This window comes from Penaeus vannamei, chromosome 17, assembly GCF_042767895.1.
Source record: "Penaeus vannamei isolate JL-2024 chromosome 17, ASM4276789v1, whole genome shotgun sequence".
NCBI lineage: Eukaryota > Metazoa > Arthropoda > Malacostraca > Decapoda > Penaeidae > Penaeus > Penaeus vannamei.
The window spans coordinates 19,961,679-19,976,678 of NC_091565.1; the positions used below are offsets into that span (position 1 = coordinate 19,961,679).

General features: G+C 42.1%; 1 protein-coding gene across 1 annotated transcript in view; it reads left to right on the plus strand.

Moving 5' to 3' along the window:
• Positions 1-15,000, plus strand: part of tnc (tenectin) — a 78,840-nt gene that overhangs the window by 28,172 nt on the left and 35,668 nt on the right. The window contains exon 2 of the mRNA XM_070132048.1: positions 6,923-6,961. The gene's annotated coding sequence lies outside the window, so the exon portion shown is untranslated. The remainder of the gene's footprint in view (positions 1-6,922; positions 6,962-15,000) is intronic.

Sequence of the window (15,000 nt, forward strand, 5' to 3'; positions counted from 1 at the left end):
TGGGCGTGACTGGCCCAATGCAAAAGAGCACAAAAAGACTTGGGCAAAAACTAGACCGTGAGTCACCCCGCACACACGGGAGGCGTCGAACGTGGGGGGACGTGTGTGTGAGTGGGGGGGGGGGGGGGAGGTTGACTTGAGAGGACTTTGGGCATGAGAAACCTAGCCAGGGGGTGCGTACCTCGGTATAACTTTCTTTTTTTTTAATACGACTAAATCTTGGGACTAATATTTATTGTTATATTTATTTATTTATCTATTTCCATTACTTTCATATGGATACTTATTCTCACTTTTTCTCCATTTCAATTTCACAGCGTACATACAAACTTTTCACATTAAAATCTATATTACATGATCTTTCAATTAAAGGATTTCAAAAATTATTTTCTTTCACCCAAGTCTCTGAAGACTTAATTGGATGGCTCTTTTGTTGAGACTGGGCATACATTGGCGAACACGGTACACACAAGAGGGATCCAGACCGGCAAGTCGAGGTCATGGTGAACACATGGTGCTGTAGAATGACTTCTCTACTTGAAATGTAACAGTCTAAATGTACTGCAATTTACCTTTTTTCCAAATGGCCGAAGTGATCACGCACTGATGCGTAAAGGCTTGAGCGGAGATTATCCCATTCAAAGTCAAAGGTTAGACGAGTCTAGTTCACGGCCGTTCTTAACAAGTCGAGGTTTTTCTGCCAATCTCTGTCTGCAGATGAATTATGATGGTAATTTTCCCGATTATGGTGGATTTGTATTATCAAAGAGTGTAATTTTAGATAATCATGATTTCAAGCTCAACGGCAAGAAATCGATAGATGAGATATTTCGTTTATCTAGAGTTGCAAAGTTCATAAGTCTCCTTCAACAATTTATATCTCCATCTCGGCATATCTTTCGTCTGTAGGGTTCCCTAAACGTTTGACCATCACCTTGAACAAATAGTCTTAAACGTTCTCAAACAATCACATTCATACCCCTGTCCATATTCTAGACACACAAGCAAGTTACAAAGCAATTTTGATTCGTTTGTTCAGCTAAAATGACCTGACAATCTTGATAAAGGCTCAAAGATCATTTCAGTACACCTTAACCAGCAACGAGCTTTGACGTTGGCGGAAGTCATTTACACGCGAGTAGACAATTTGCAAGGGAAGTCATACTACAAAACATGCATTCTAATTACTCTTGTGTCACCAGCGTTCGTGAAACTGGTAAACACAGCACGAAAAGTTACAAAACCCGTTGCGTGCGCAGGAAATGACTGTGTGCAAAAATACATTTTGTACTTGGCGAAATACTATACTGGCCCAAGACTACATAAACTGTCATTGTCTTGTAAATTAAAGACTTCATCCTGTTCTTGTGCCGAGCATGCACATATAAAACAAAGGTGTATTAGGCTAACATCATCCTCTTGATGTTTTTTTTTTAAATCATGGAATGGCTAAGGAAATGAGAGAGAGAGAGAGAGAGAGAGAGAGAGAGAGAAAGGGAGAGAGAGAGAGAGAGAGAGAGAGAGAGAGAGAGAGAGAGAGCATGTCGTGAGAAAGTAGGGTCAGTGGACTTCCTTGGTGGTGGGAATCGGCAATGAATAATGTGAGAACATCTTGCCGCTGAGCTCCTGTGCCGAGTTTTATGGTCCATTACTTGAGTTCAGCACTTGCACTCGATGGATTACAACTTTATTGTCCATAACTTGACTCTTTTTGCTAATAATTTCGTCACAAAGATTTATGTTTCTAATTTGTTTACTTGTAATTCAACGCGTCTGATTTTATAACTTCTGTTGTAAAAGGGATTAAATAAAAATCATCAGAATACAGTATAATATCTTTCATGATCATTGTATGGCCATGCATCTTACCGTAGGATCACATGAAGAAGAGGTACGTCCAATCAAAATTCATAACGTAATTACCATACAGTAAGCTTCGGGATTACTGCCATACATATTCATCCAAACATTACGGGACATTTGAATAATATCAGCCCCTGAGACGAACCCAGGTGGCCATTCAATCAGCTGTCCACATGTCCGACGCCAGGGTGCTCACTTCCTTCTTTCTCCTCATTAGTATGACTAGCGATATGTGGTCGCGAGTCCACGATTGCCTCAAATCCAACTCGAATAGTCATGACTGATCGATTAGTAATTGGATGTTCGCGGTTGAGGGGAAGCGCGCAAGAGAAGGAGACGGAAGACTTCCCAGCAGGATACCGCCATGCATGAGGGATGATGATGGATCACAAGGCCTTTCACCCTTAGAGCCCGTTTCGTTTTATATCCCCTTTCGCTCGCTCTCTCTCTGCTTTCTGCGCTCCCATTAGATTCCTCTTAGAGCAAACGAAATGTTTTCCTTCCGGGTTTTAAACAATTGGCATCCATGTTAACATCTCTGAAACGATAACATGACCCTGAAGCTACTAAGTATTTCATGAAATAAATTACATGTTGAGTCAATAATTGGTCTTTCGGGATTAGAATGTGTGTAATGCATTCAATATGGATTTTATTCACACACACACATAATGCGCGTTCATAAATAAAACTGGAGATGGATCATACACAATTACCTGAGATAGTAAGTATATCCTGTTTCCAGTTATCGTTAGAACAATGGGATGGAAAATTAATGACTACCTTCTGGCCGTCTCGATACTTAACCGAGGCCTGGTATGATAATGTCGACGGGCTGTGGCTTCTTATTAATCGTTAAGCCTTTTAATTTTCGTAAAAAATCAAAACTGATTTTCAAGCAATATCATAAAGCTGCTCTGAGAATCTAGTAGGAAGGCAAGCAATAATAGCAATTATGTTCGAATATCGCAAAATAGACTTCAGAGGCGGACTGTTTTGATTTTTCGGACGATTAAGGGAAGGCGTGCGGTGGAGTCGTCTAACCGCCGTCGCGAGCCGAAAGGAAGGAAATAACCGGGACGAGGAAAATGTAGGGGCGGAGGGAGGAAGATGCGGTCAGCGTGATTATTACTCGCCTCCGCCCTCTCAAGGTCGCCCCAAGAAAAATGGTTATATTCATGTATATCCTTAGGAAATGTGCATATAATCCGACTAGTATGTTTAAATCGTACTTATGTTCTTACATGATCACACACACACCCGCACAAACACACGCACACACACACACACGCACAAACACACGTACACACACACACACGCACGCACGCACGCACGCACGCACACACGCGCACACACACACACACACGCACGCAATAGAATACAACCTCGAACTCCTCCCCCTCTAGCAATCAGGTGGCCATAAAACCTAAATCAGGTGACCATCAAAGGACCCAAACATTGAACGACCGTCAGAAGGTTGTTGGCGTAGCGGCTCGGGGGTCATTAACGGGTAATTTGAGAGCGGCCAACGGAAGCAGCGACGAGCACATGGGGCCGTTACGACGCAGGCCAACGCAGGCACCTGCGCGTCCTTGTGCCTAGTTGATGCACCCGACCACCCTCATTACTGGTATTTACGTGTTCCTCGATGGGGATTTTCGTACTGCCGTTTTGAAATTGCTTCTGGTTATTTGTGGAAAAGTTGTGAACTTTGGGGTTTATATAAATGTGCTTTCGGGATATCTTAAGATTTACCACACTTCTACGACTGACAGTACCCGATGTCTTTCTTCCGTCTCGACGTGTGATTGAAAAGCCGAAACGAATCGGCCATTGCCATAAGCGATTTGTTAGGCGTGTGTCAGTTCCATTTGAATGATACGTTTCCCGCTGGGTTCCACCGCATGATCACTGCGCATTGTCCATGTGGTTTGGCTACCGTGTAACAAGTGTGTCGATATATCCCTGTTACGTGAAACAGGGATCGTGGAAAGAAACAATAAACTTCCACAGTCACTCTCCTCAGAACATGACCAGTTCGGAATACTCCCAAAGGCCCCAGGACCCAGGACAAAGTGCTGTTTCATCTACCCACTTGTATTGCTAATTAATTGGTATTTTATACACACACACCACATATACATATACATATCACTTTCACACCTTCCTTTAGATGCTAAAAATGCACAACCGAAGTCAAAAATCATCCTAGGCATAAGACTACTCCCAGACGCAGGAGAAGGGACAAGGCGCTGAGCTCTCGAGTGAGTGAGACGTCAGGGCGAGAGATGTCAGACGTGAGTGTCGAAGGGAAGCGGGCGAGACGAGGCAGGGACGACTAACAAAAGCACGAGGAATGCCACTTAAAGATTGTTGCGCATCACCGCCGTCGCATTGTTCACGGGACGAGATGCCGGTTCTCCGCCGTCTCGAGTGTCGTAGAATTACGCCTTTCCCACGCTCGAGGGCGGCCTGGAAAGTCTTCTTGGATATTTCATTAGGTGCGCAAAGCTGAATGAAAGAAAAAGCAGGAATTGTATGTCAATCTTTCTATGTCCATCGACTTTTCTGTCTGTCTACACATATACGATGTATATGTTTATACACACATATACATATATGTGTGTGTGTGTGTGTATGTGTGTGTGTGTATGTGTGTGTGTATGTGTGTGTGTGTGTGTGTGTGTGTGTGTGTGTGTGTGTGTGTGTGTGTGTGTGTGTGTGTGTGTGTGTGTGCGCGCGCGCGCATATATATATATATATATATATATATATATATATATATATATATATATATATATATGTGTGTGTGTGTGTGTGTGTGTGTGTGTGTGTGTGTGTGTGTGTACATATATATACATATGTATATATACATACATACATATATACATAATATATATATATATATATATATATGATATTTGCACGTATATATGCATGTGTGTGTGCGCGCGCGCGCGCGCGACTGTCTACATAAATCAAACGAGACTAAATCAGGGCCGTGAAACTGACCGAGGGGAACTGTTGCCAAAGCTTCAGTAAAATGTTTGCAACGTTGCAAGGAGCCACTGCAAGACAAGGTGTAAAACGGGAACTAGCGCATGCGCTGCGCTCCATTCATGAAGATGCACTGAAGCATTGGGATCCCATTTTTTCATCCAAGGCTGACTAACGACGCGAGGATGAACGTTACAATAGGATTTCCCGCATTTAAAAAAGTATCACCCGTTCCTTACATTGTTAATTACTGTAATAAAGATACTAACAATATCAGTAATAAGTATCATCACTATCACCATCCCCAACATCACCATCCTATCATTCCCCCTAAATTAACCCATTCCCTCCAAGCACCGCTCATTTCCACCCCGCAGCTGCCTCGTGTGTTCATCCCACAGACTTAACCACCTAAACACCAACCCTTCTTCCGTCTGGTCGCTTCACTGGGCGGAACATAGCACCGTATCCTGCAGTCATTCACCGTCAAATATTACTGCGTTAAGACGACTTCCTTAAGTTGTGAACATCCACAAGAAAAGACAAGTGATAATAATAATCGAATAAGTGAAATACATGGCTATGCGAACTCACGGAAACGATACGGCTATTCTTTTTTTTTTTTTTTTTTTTTTTTTATTCAACTACTTTTTTTTCTCTCTACTAAACTCCATTAAAATGTAAGATTCAATGAAATATCCGGTCATTATCCTTCAAAAATCAAGAGGCATTTTCAAAAAATACAATTAAGTACATCGTAAAAGTGTGAAAACTTCCCAAAATTAAAAGCAACTACAGCGCAAGAGAGGATTTTTTTTTCTCACATCCATTACGAACACCAATAATTTCTTGCGGACCTTCATCAAGGACGTTTGGAGTAAAGAGCGAAGTCGCACCGGCCATTAAACTCGCAGATTATACTGGTATTTCCGCCACGGCCGCCCTTCTTCACCCCTACTTTTTTTACTTTATTTTTCGTTCGCTTTTCTGTCGCGTGTAATTCCTTTCGGGTTCATGAACTCGCAGACATTTCTCTGCAGACCAGTTTTTTTTTTTCTCCCGTCTGAAGTTAGTATTATTTTTGTAACTTCTATAAATGCTGTCTGCTGAGAAATGTATGATTCTATATGCTATTGCTATTTCACTACAGGCGCATATGGTACAACTGAAAACCAAAAACGTTCGTATATCCCGATGTTATTATCGATAAGCACCCATTTCATAAAAAATGGTAAGTTCCATTAAACAGCCACCTCTCGCGGTAATGAGATTTGTCAAACGCCTCAGCGTACCCAACCACGAGATCAGGCCACGAGCATCTTAAGCCAACGTCACTTCCATCTCCTTTTTCTACTCAAATCCTTCTTTAATCCGAGTATCCAAGGACACCAACTCCCACATCATTCTCCCTTATCCACATTGAGAGGGAAAAAGGGTAAAATCCTCTTACAAAACGGATAAAAAGTGAAGCCAGCGGTCAGCGGCGTGAAGTGTGGAGGGTTGGCTTGTTCCGCTCCGCGACTTTCCTTCCTCCAGACCGCCCGCCGCCCCTACGGCTCTGTGGGACGACGCACGAACTGCCATCTTCGAGAAAGGCCACTGAATAAAGCTTTTGTTTTGAGGTGTTCAATGAATACTTGGATGTAACTGATGCAAATAATCATTTAATGTGTTTCGTAATCACTCTGGAATAACGTATTGGTGAACATAACAAGTGGACCACACGTTTCGTTCATTTTTTTCGGTTATTCCCATGGTCAAAGAGGCGAATCGAAAGCAAAGACAAAAAAACGTAAATAAAAACTTTCTCACTCGGTTCTTTCTTGAAGGAGTGGGGACAAGGTGTGTTGTGGTACGGAAATACATGTGGTTAGATTTGGATACGTTTGATAACGGATGCTTTAGAAAGTATGGCAAAAGTAAAAGAAAAACAGTTGAGACAGTAAGGAAGTATAATTGAATTAACAGAAAAATAATAAGATAAATTTCTTTTGATGATAAATACTATTGACTCACACGAACATCTAACCCTATTTCTCAATACTTACTTTTACCTTTCCAGGAGGAGCTTTGGACAAATTCATACGGCGTCGCATATAAGGTATGTTGAATTAACTCTTCAAAAGTAGATAATATATTCGCACTAGATACACTACATACGGAAGCTGTACAGAACAAGGTCATATGTACGATTACATACGTTAATTTTTCGCCAAGTCTTAAATGTGTACCCGTAGAAGATACACTTCCGGGGTGAATGGGAAGGGCTAATGTAACTCCTTGACGATAAACGAAAAAAAAAATAATAATTTAGAACTTTTGAATATTCAATAAGGAGCGCTATAGATGAGCCATAAAATCACCAGGAAGAGATAGCATCTCGTGGGTGAGAGGACAAGGGAAGGGGTGAGTGACAGTGGTACATGTAATTCCTTCACGGTTACGACGCTTTAGAGTCTAGATAATGCGTTTGTCATGGTAGTTGCTGAGATGATGGCATTAATTTTACACTGAGATCCAGCAGTTGTAATTATAGTTAGTGTCACGGCCGCTGATTTTTTTCAGTTCTACCGTGATACAAAAAATTGAAGCTGACGAAATATGCTTCATTACGTTTAAGATAATTCTTACACATGATCAAATACCATCATTTTACTGATGCCTTTAGTTGTAAGCAACGGCTGCGATAAACATAGAATTTCTTATATAATTTTAACGGTTCGCCACACAAATCAAATTCTTCATTCTACACCGAATCGTTTGTGGTGGCCAACCGTACCATTTCTTCAACAAGAAGTACCATTTGGGGTCAAACCATTACAGGGTAGACTCAACGTGGCACCAGGCAGACTTCCTGGTGGAGATCGTGCTGCGTTGCCGGGTAGTTATCATACCATGAACGTGCAGTTAAACGCCGAGGTTGGTAAATCCGATTACGTATAGGAAGACTTAAAACCAAAACCACATGAACAATTTATTTCCACTGTTGAGCCCGATGTTAGATGCGCTTAACTGTACCTTTCATCGTGACGCCTGAGGTCATGTTGCACCCGCGTCACGGGGAGATGGAGACCGCATAAGGACGTGATGCTAAGGAAGCATGGATATTGTCAGCCCTTGATGTTATTCGGACTGATACGTAAAACATTGGCACTTCGATCATCCTTAATAGAAGAAAATCCTTCATACAAAATTGCCTCCAAAAATCCATAATATTGAAGGATTCAATCTTCGTCTATCTTGAAGAAAGGACGAACAAGGTAATTCCCATTTTTATAATCATTCTAATGAACCAAATGAAACTATTAAGATTCGCAATATAAAAATCATAACCTCGCACTATACATAACCGCGTAGCGTTAAAAGATACAGTTACAAATACCTTTCTTAAAGCTTGTCATAATAACGCCCCTCGGTCATATAAAGATGAGTTTACTAGCAAATTTTGATATGCAGCTCCAGCAACGGGGAAGTTGACGCTAACGAATCAGACCCGCAGGACGCGCAATAAAACGTATCTGTGGTGAAGCGGCAAGAAATATCATTTTTAAACTGTCATTGTAGTTAAGTGCCCTATCAAAGACTCTCCACATGGCGTTATGTGTGGTGGATCCGGTATAATTGCGATGACGGTCATTTTACTCTCACACTCACTCACTCACTCCCTCTCCCTCTCCCTCTCCCTCTCCCTCTCCCTCTCCCTCCCTCTCTCTCTCTCTCTCTCTGTCTCTCTCTCTCTCTCTCTCTCTCTCTCTCTCTCTCTCTCTCTCTCTCCCTCTCCCTCTCCCTCTCCCTCTCCCTCTCCCTCTCCCTCTCCCTCTCCCTCTCCCTCTCCCTCTCCCTCTCCCTCTCCCTCTCCCTCTCCCTCTCCCTCTCTCTCTCTCTCTAATTTTCCGTTTCCAATCAAACGTGGACAAATGCATCCCCATATATCAAATAAATGTGTATCTTCACAATGATTTCTCGAACTGTTTACGGCATGACTTTACGGGATTTGCGCAAGATGGTTATTGACACCAACATGTGGCTAGACAATGCAGTCGGCTTTTGTGATGATGCGGGCTTGGGAACGGGGGGTCGGCATTGTCGGAATCTGATGTTTTGTACCGAAACCCGCTAGTAAACAGTATTTTTCGCTGTTAATGTACAACGCTCGAATGCAATTTTAACTCTATTAAAATCGATACAAAATCGTAAGCAAAAGAATAAATAGAAAAATAAATAAAAGAGAGAGAAAAATAAAAGAAAAAAAGAGACAAGAAACAAATCAGATTCAGAAAGCAACAACCGCAGGGTGAGGACAGCCTAGCCACTACCTTCGTCACGATTTGTGAAGGTTGACACATCTAAATCGATATGCACATTTTCTTTTTGATGCCCGTCCATAGTATATCCTCCCTTTCTTATTTCACATTCTTTCCCTTACGTCTGTCAGTTGAAGTTATATCCCTGCCTCTCCCGTTTGACTGAGATCGCAAGAAGTAAAAGATACCTTCCAAAAGCCACGCAGACTTCATGATTTCCTCCAAATTACCGCCGAAAGAAATCTTTCAGGCAATATCTTCTTAAAAAAGAAGTAAAAAAAGATTCTCAACATTCGCAGTGCTCGAGGTCTTGAATCACCCTCTGCTATCAAACCCCCGTTTCTCGCAAGCCACAACCCCGCCCAAACCCCCACCCCACCTCTTACCCGGGCCCAAAATTTCCTCTTACGTCCATCAGCGTCTTGAACTCGCACAGCCAAACAGCCGTCCATCTTCCTGCCTCTGAGAACGTCTCCTTCCGGTAAGCCCATTTCCTCCGAGCAGTCCAGCCTCGTCCTTAAGTACCGTCGCATCGACACCGAACGAGAAACTTCCCATGAATACGAGTTTTTCCCGCCGACGTCGCCCCAAACGCCCACTTCAACTCCTACCCTTCATGACACGTTTCTTCCCACATTTAGACTCGAGTTAATCGGCGGAGGTAACGGGCCATCAGCTCCCAGGCGCTCCTTGTGGCGGTCCGGGAGGTGCGATTTCCTTTGATATCTCGAGTCATAAAAAAGAATGGGGAGGCGCAATTTCTAAGCGAGCGAAGCTACCTGCCACGCCCCGGTGACTCTTTAGTGTCCACGCCTCGCTTTCTTTTATTTCCTGGTGATATTTTTCCTTCCTTCGCTCGAAAATTTTCCGGTTGGCGGTAAACCTTAAACGTCCGGTGTTTCTGTATGCACTTTGCTTAGTTGATATTATCAGATTTGGAATTAATTTAACTGTGTGTGTGTGTGTGTGTGTGTGTGTGTGTGTGTGTGTGTGTGTGTGTGTGTGTGTGTGTGTGTGTGTGTGTGTGTGTGTGCGTGTGTGTGTGTGTGTGTGTGTAAATTTTTAGACATATATATAGATACATATGTATATATATATATATATATATATATATATATATATATATATATATATATTTCTCTTCTTTTATTTGGAAATACTGCGGAAACCCCTCGTCTCTTATTCACCATTGTGGTGAAAGAAATCGACCTCCCCCCCCCCTACGGAGACTAACCCCCTACGAGTCGTCATTAAAGCGGGAAGGAAAAAGTGTTTCATCACATTGTATTTGCTTTCCCGTGACTGTTTCCTGCGGTTTGCCGTGTTTGTCTTAAAACCGTTCTTCTCCCTATATACGACCTCTTCTCTGTTAAGATTCTACCTATATTCATTTCCCTTGATTTTACCCATCTTCTAGCTTTGCTGAACTAAATAAAGTCATTGGAAATATTCCCAAACTCTTTCCTTTAGCTTCCGCAGATGGCATTTCTTGAGTTCATTAGATTATCATATAAAACCCCTTAAACATTCTCTCACAGTTAGCATTATCCAACTCCTTGTCTCAAGTTTACTTCGTCCAATCTCAGTATAATTTGTTGGGCTACGTATATATTCACCGAGATAATGGTAATGGAGTACCTTCGTACCACAAGCGCTTGTCAGCGCAGACGATAATTGGTACCAACGGAGAACTTAGAGCATGTTAATGGGTGGAAAGACTGATTTTTTCTTCTTTTCCTTCTTCTGTTCTATATACTAAGATCCTCATCCCAATAATATATCGAGAAAAGTAAAGTTAACAACAGATGCGATACTGACGTCTCAGCATGCACGGAGAAAAAGAGATTATGTTGGTGTTATTCTGACCGCCGAGAGATTCGTCAAAACCCAAAGCAATCGCAAAAAAATGGAAAGGTACTCCAGGCTCAGATAACATCAGGACGTGACAGTGGCGCTGCAGCTATCCCCCGGGAAGGATGATTGCACACGCCGGCACAGGAACCTTCACGTACAGCCAAGAACAAAAAAATAAACGTCCAGAGGCAAGGCGACCCTGCAAGACGTTAAGGACGCCCAAGGTCAAAGCCAGCTTCATTTGCATATTTCGAAATTATAGCTTCATATGTTAGACGTTATTACTACTGCAATTGCACATGTACACAACAATTTATAGATAAAAAAATAGAAAATACAGACCCGGATTTTTGCTCGTATGTCATTTTATTTTACACGCGCGCGCGCGCGTGTGTGTGTGAGAGAGAGAGAGAGAGAGAAAAAAAAAACACTAAACATAACGGGGAGAGGAGGGAGCAGTGACAATAATTTCTGGTAGTGCGAGGAGAGAAGGTGAATACTGCTTTTTATTGCCTTTTCTAATAGAACTGCCTGAAGTAAGTGACCACGGTAATAACCACCGTGGTAGCATGCTGATCATGGCTCCATTACGTTAAGAGTTAAGTGGCTTGCGTCGATAGCGTCATGACAGTGCAGTGATGGAGCATAACGACGACGCTGCACGGAGAAATCACTCTCACTTATAGCTGAACGACGAAGCAAATGCCATAAGGGTCCGGGAACGGTGAGGGAAGAGGGACGTTAGTGACAGACTGTCCGTGGTGTGACAGTGTTCAAAGGGTGTTGAGGATGGAGGAAGGTAGGCCAGAAGGTGCTGGGAAGGGGAGAGGAGAAGGGTGGAAGGAGGGAGGGAAGGGGCGGAGCCTGACTTTCCTTTGGTTGCGTGTGAAGCCCCACTCTCAAGTTCAATGGCAAGGTCGACGTCGCCTTCCAATGTCATGGACCAGCTGTTACCTGTAGCGCCTCAGCTCTAGTTGAAGTCTTGGTCTCTTCTGGAATTTATAGTCGACATGTTATTTGTTCTCGCTGTAATTAGATTCTTGGACTCGCTTATCGTACTTTTTTACTTTGTATACCTTCGTAGACGAATGTTAGCGTTAGTTCTTGAAGCTAGCATCTTTGTTGTTTAGACACATTAATTGCTTTAATTATCCATGGGTACAGTGGCCAAGTAGATAGTTAACTCTCAAAATAGTACATGCATCTTCTTCAGAACAATTTAGGTATATCATTAGACTGTTATAAAGGCATTGTTTTTTTTTATAATTATATATATCTCGTAATAATCCGTAACAAAGACCTAAGTATACCCATATCACGTCACTCCATAAAATGCAGTTAACGTCATATAACAGTACCTGGACTGAAGCATTTGGTGGACTTCCTGACCGCAACCATTTGTTTCATCAGTATTTACCTTTTGTCTTACCTTCTATAACCAATTAAGCCGCCAAGAAAATAAATAGGGGAAAGGCCCTATAATCATAACCATTATGACCAAACTTTAAATACATACTTAAAGGAAAGAGAGTACTTAAGGTCAATTAATACGTGTTGGAAAATAGACGTTAATTTAATCAAGTAAATCTATCTTGTATACGTACTCCGAATTATAGAAGCTGTGTGCATATCCTTGTGGTTATTTATGTTATTTCACAACACTGTATTAAATAACTGTACCTTCTTTATCAGTACCCATATACCGTAAAATTCATAACACAATCCGAAAAAACAAAACTTTCAGTAATTTCCATTAAAAAAAGGAAAAGTATGAAAGACCCCTAGCCATTCGAATGCCTCGAGGCCGAACTATTCGCAAGTAGGAAGGAGTCACACCGTAACGTAGATTAATAGCTGTGGTTTCTATAGGGGACAGGCACTGAGGGAACAAAAGAATCATGTCTTCAGTGCAGTTGTAAAGCCGTCTCTCTCGTAATTTACAAAACTCTATATAGCGTGTGTAAATAAGCATAGTTTTCTCAAGATCCAACTATATTTTACGTATATTCTAATAGAAAAAATAATTTTCACGGAGCTTCTGTGAATCCATTTTCTTCATTTTCTCTTTATTGTATTTTCTTCTATTGTGTTTACTCCGGTTTATGCTATATATTTCTGTACATCATGATAGCCAAAATATCATGCTTGTACGCCTTCATACGTTAGTTTCTTCAACACATCCGTTCATCTGTGCTATTCATGGTCTTTGATTCAGGAAGTAAAGTAAAATTTCTTCCACACCTGTCTCCCGGAGAACTAGTTACTAGACAAAAAATATATAAAAAAAAAGAATAGTGTTGTGGGTCTTCCTCGCTCGTCCACTCACGCCTTTCCTGGAAATGCCTTTAAAACGAGAAAAAGAAAAGCGTCATCGACAATAAGGTGTTAAAAATACTGATCGTACAATCATCCAACGCACAGGTCCTCTGAGGCAAGGTCGTCTACCTTCAAGACTCCCGGGTAACTCTTAAGTGCGACCTTCCCGTTAATGTCACTTATAATGAGCGACCTTCGTGACCTTCTGATCACCGCCGCGAGCGTCTTCCCAGGATGCCGTTGTACGGACGCTAAAATCATCCTCCTCCCTCCTCCCCCTTCCTTATCCACCTTGATATATTTACCTGCTAAAGAAGCACCCCTTGCCCCAGACGGAGGCGCAGCTTTGCGATGAGAATAATTTCCTCCGCATAATATTTGCCATTACATCTGATTCTACCAAAATGACATCCTCCAAGCTTGTCGCAAAACCGTTCCTACGATCAGGGATGTATGAGTTGACCTTTAAAGCTCTAAAAATAATTACCAATAAGTGATATGTAATAATATCAGAAACTTTGTAACTATTACTGTTACATTTCCTGAATAATATGAAGCAAAATTCTTTTTGAAGTTCGTGCTGTGCATCAAAATCTTATGAACTTTTGGCATATCAGTAAACTGATATGTTTATAAATACATGAAGTGCACTTTAATATAAACTGTTAAACTAGCGTTATATTTCCTTCATTTTTTTTTTCTTTTCTTTTTTTGAGACTTTTTGCTTACGTTTATGAGAAAAGTTTGGTGGTCGCTCACTTCCGCGTAACAGAGCCCCTAAAGGAACTAAAAAACACTCGGCGAGAAATGTCATTACAGTTTTAGTAGCATTCCCAGAGGCGATATAAAAATACACAAAACTGCCGTCTCTTCACTAGTCATCTTGTTTTGCAGGAAATCAAAAGCTAGATCCCCGTAGACGTTCTCGGAAGGGCATCCCAGGACAGGTCACTCTTGGCTACGTCCGTAACCACGACGCGGCGTCGACGGGAGAACTCTGCGGTTTCGTTTCCTCAGAACTGTTCTCGTTCTGGATATTCTCTGTCCCACGTGCTCACTCGACCTTCCGCGCCCGTTATATATGCACATCCTTATCACCACGTAACATCCGGCATTGGCGATATTGTTCATGATGGTGTACATGGCCGAAGCGGTGTTCTTATTTCATTCAGGCGATGATGGTGGTGGCAACAGTGGCTAAGGTGTGAGGGTCAATGTCTGGCGTTTCCTGTCCATCGCCAAGGTGCGGGTAGGGTGACGCCAAAGCTGGACGATGCTGTCGGTTGCTTGTACACACTCTTCTTATTTCATGCCATTCGAAGAGCCGCTATGCATTTTGAATGGCATTTCTCTGGGAGAATAATAACATAGGTTATAATCAATAAGCTGGGATAAATCGCAACAAATGCAAATAACAGTACTGTACACTCTCACGAGACAGACGCACGTGAGAGAAGGAAGGTCAATGGCTGTGACTTCCTGGACGACAAAAGTGCTTGATCAGGCGGAGGAGGCGACGGAAGTAAAGGGTGGCCGCGCTATACGAGACCAACGCATTTTTTTGTATGAACTTTCCTCCGCGTACTTCCTGCATCTTTTCTTGTAAGAATTACCTTTGTCACGAGGAGGCTTTCTATAAACTGTAAGAGGGTTCTGTGTATGTGTG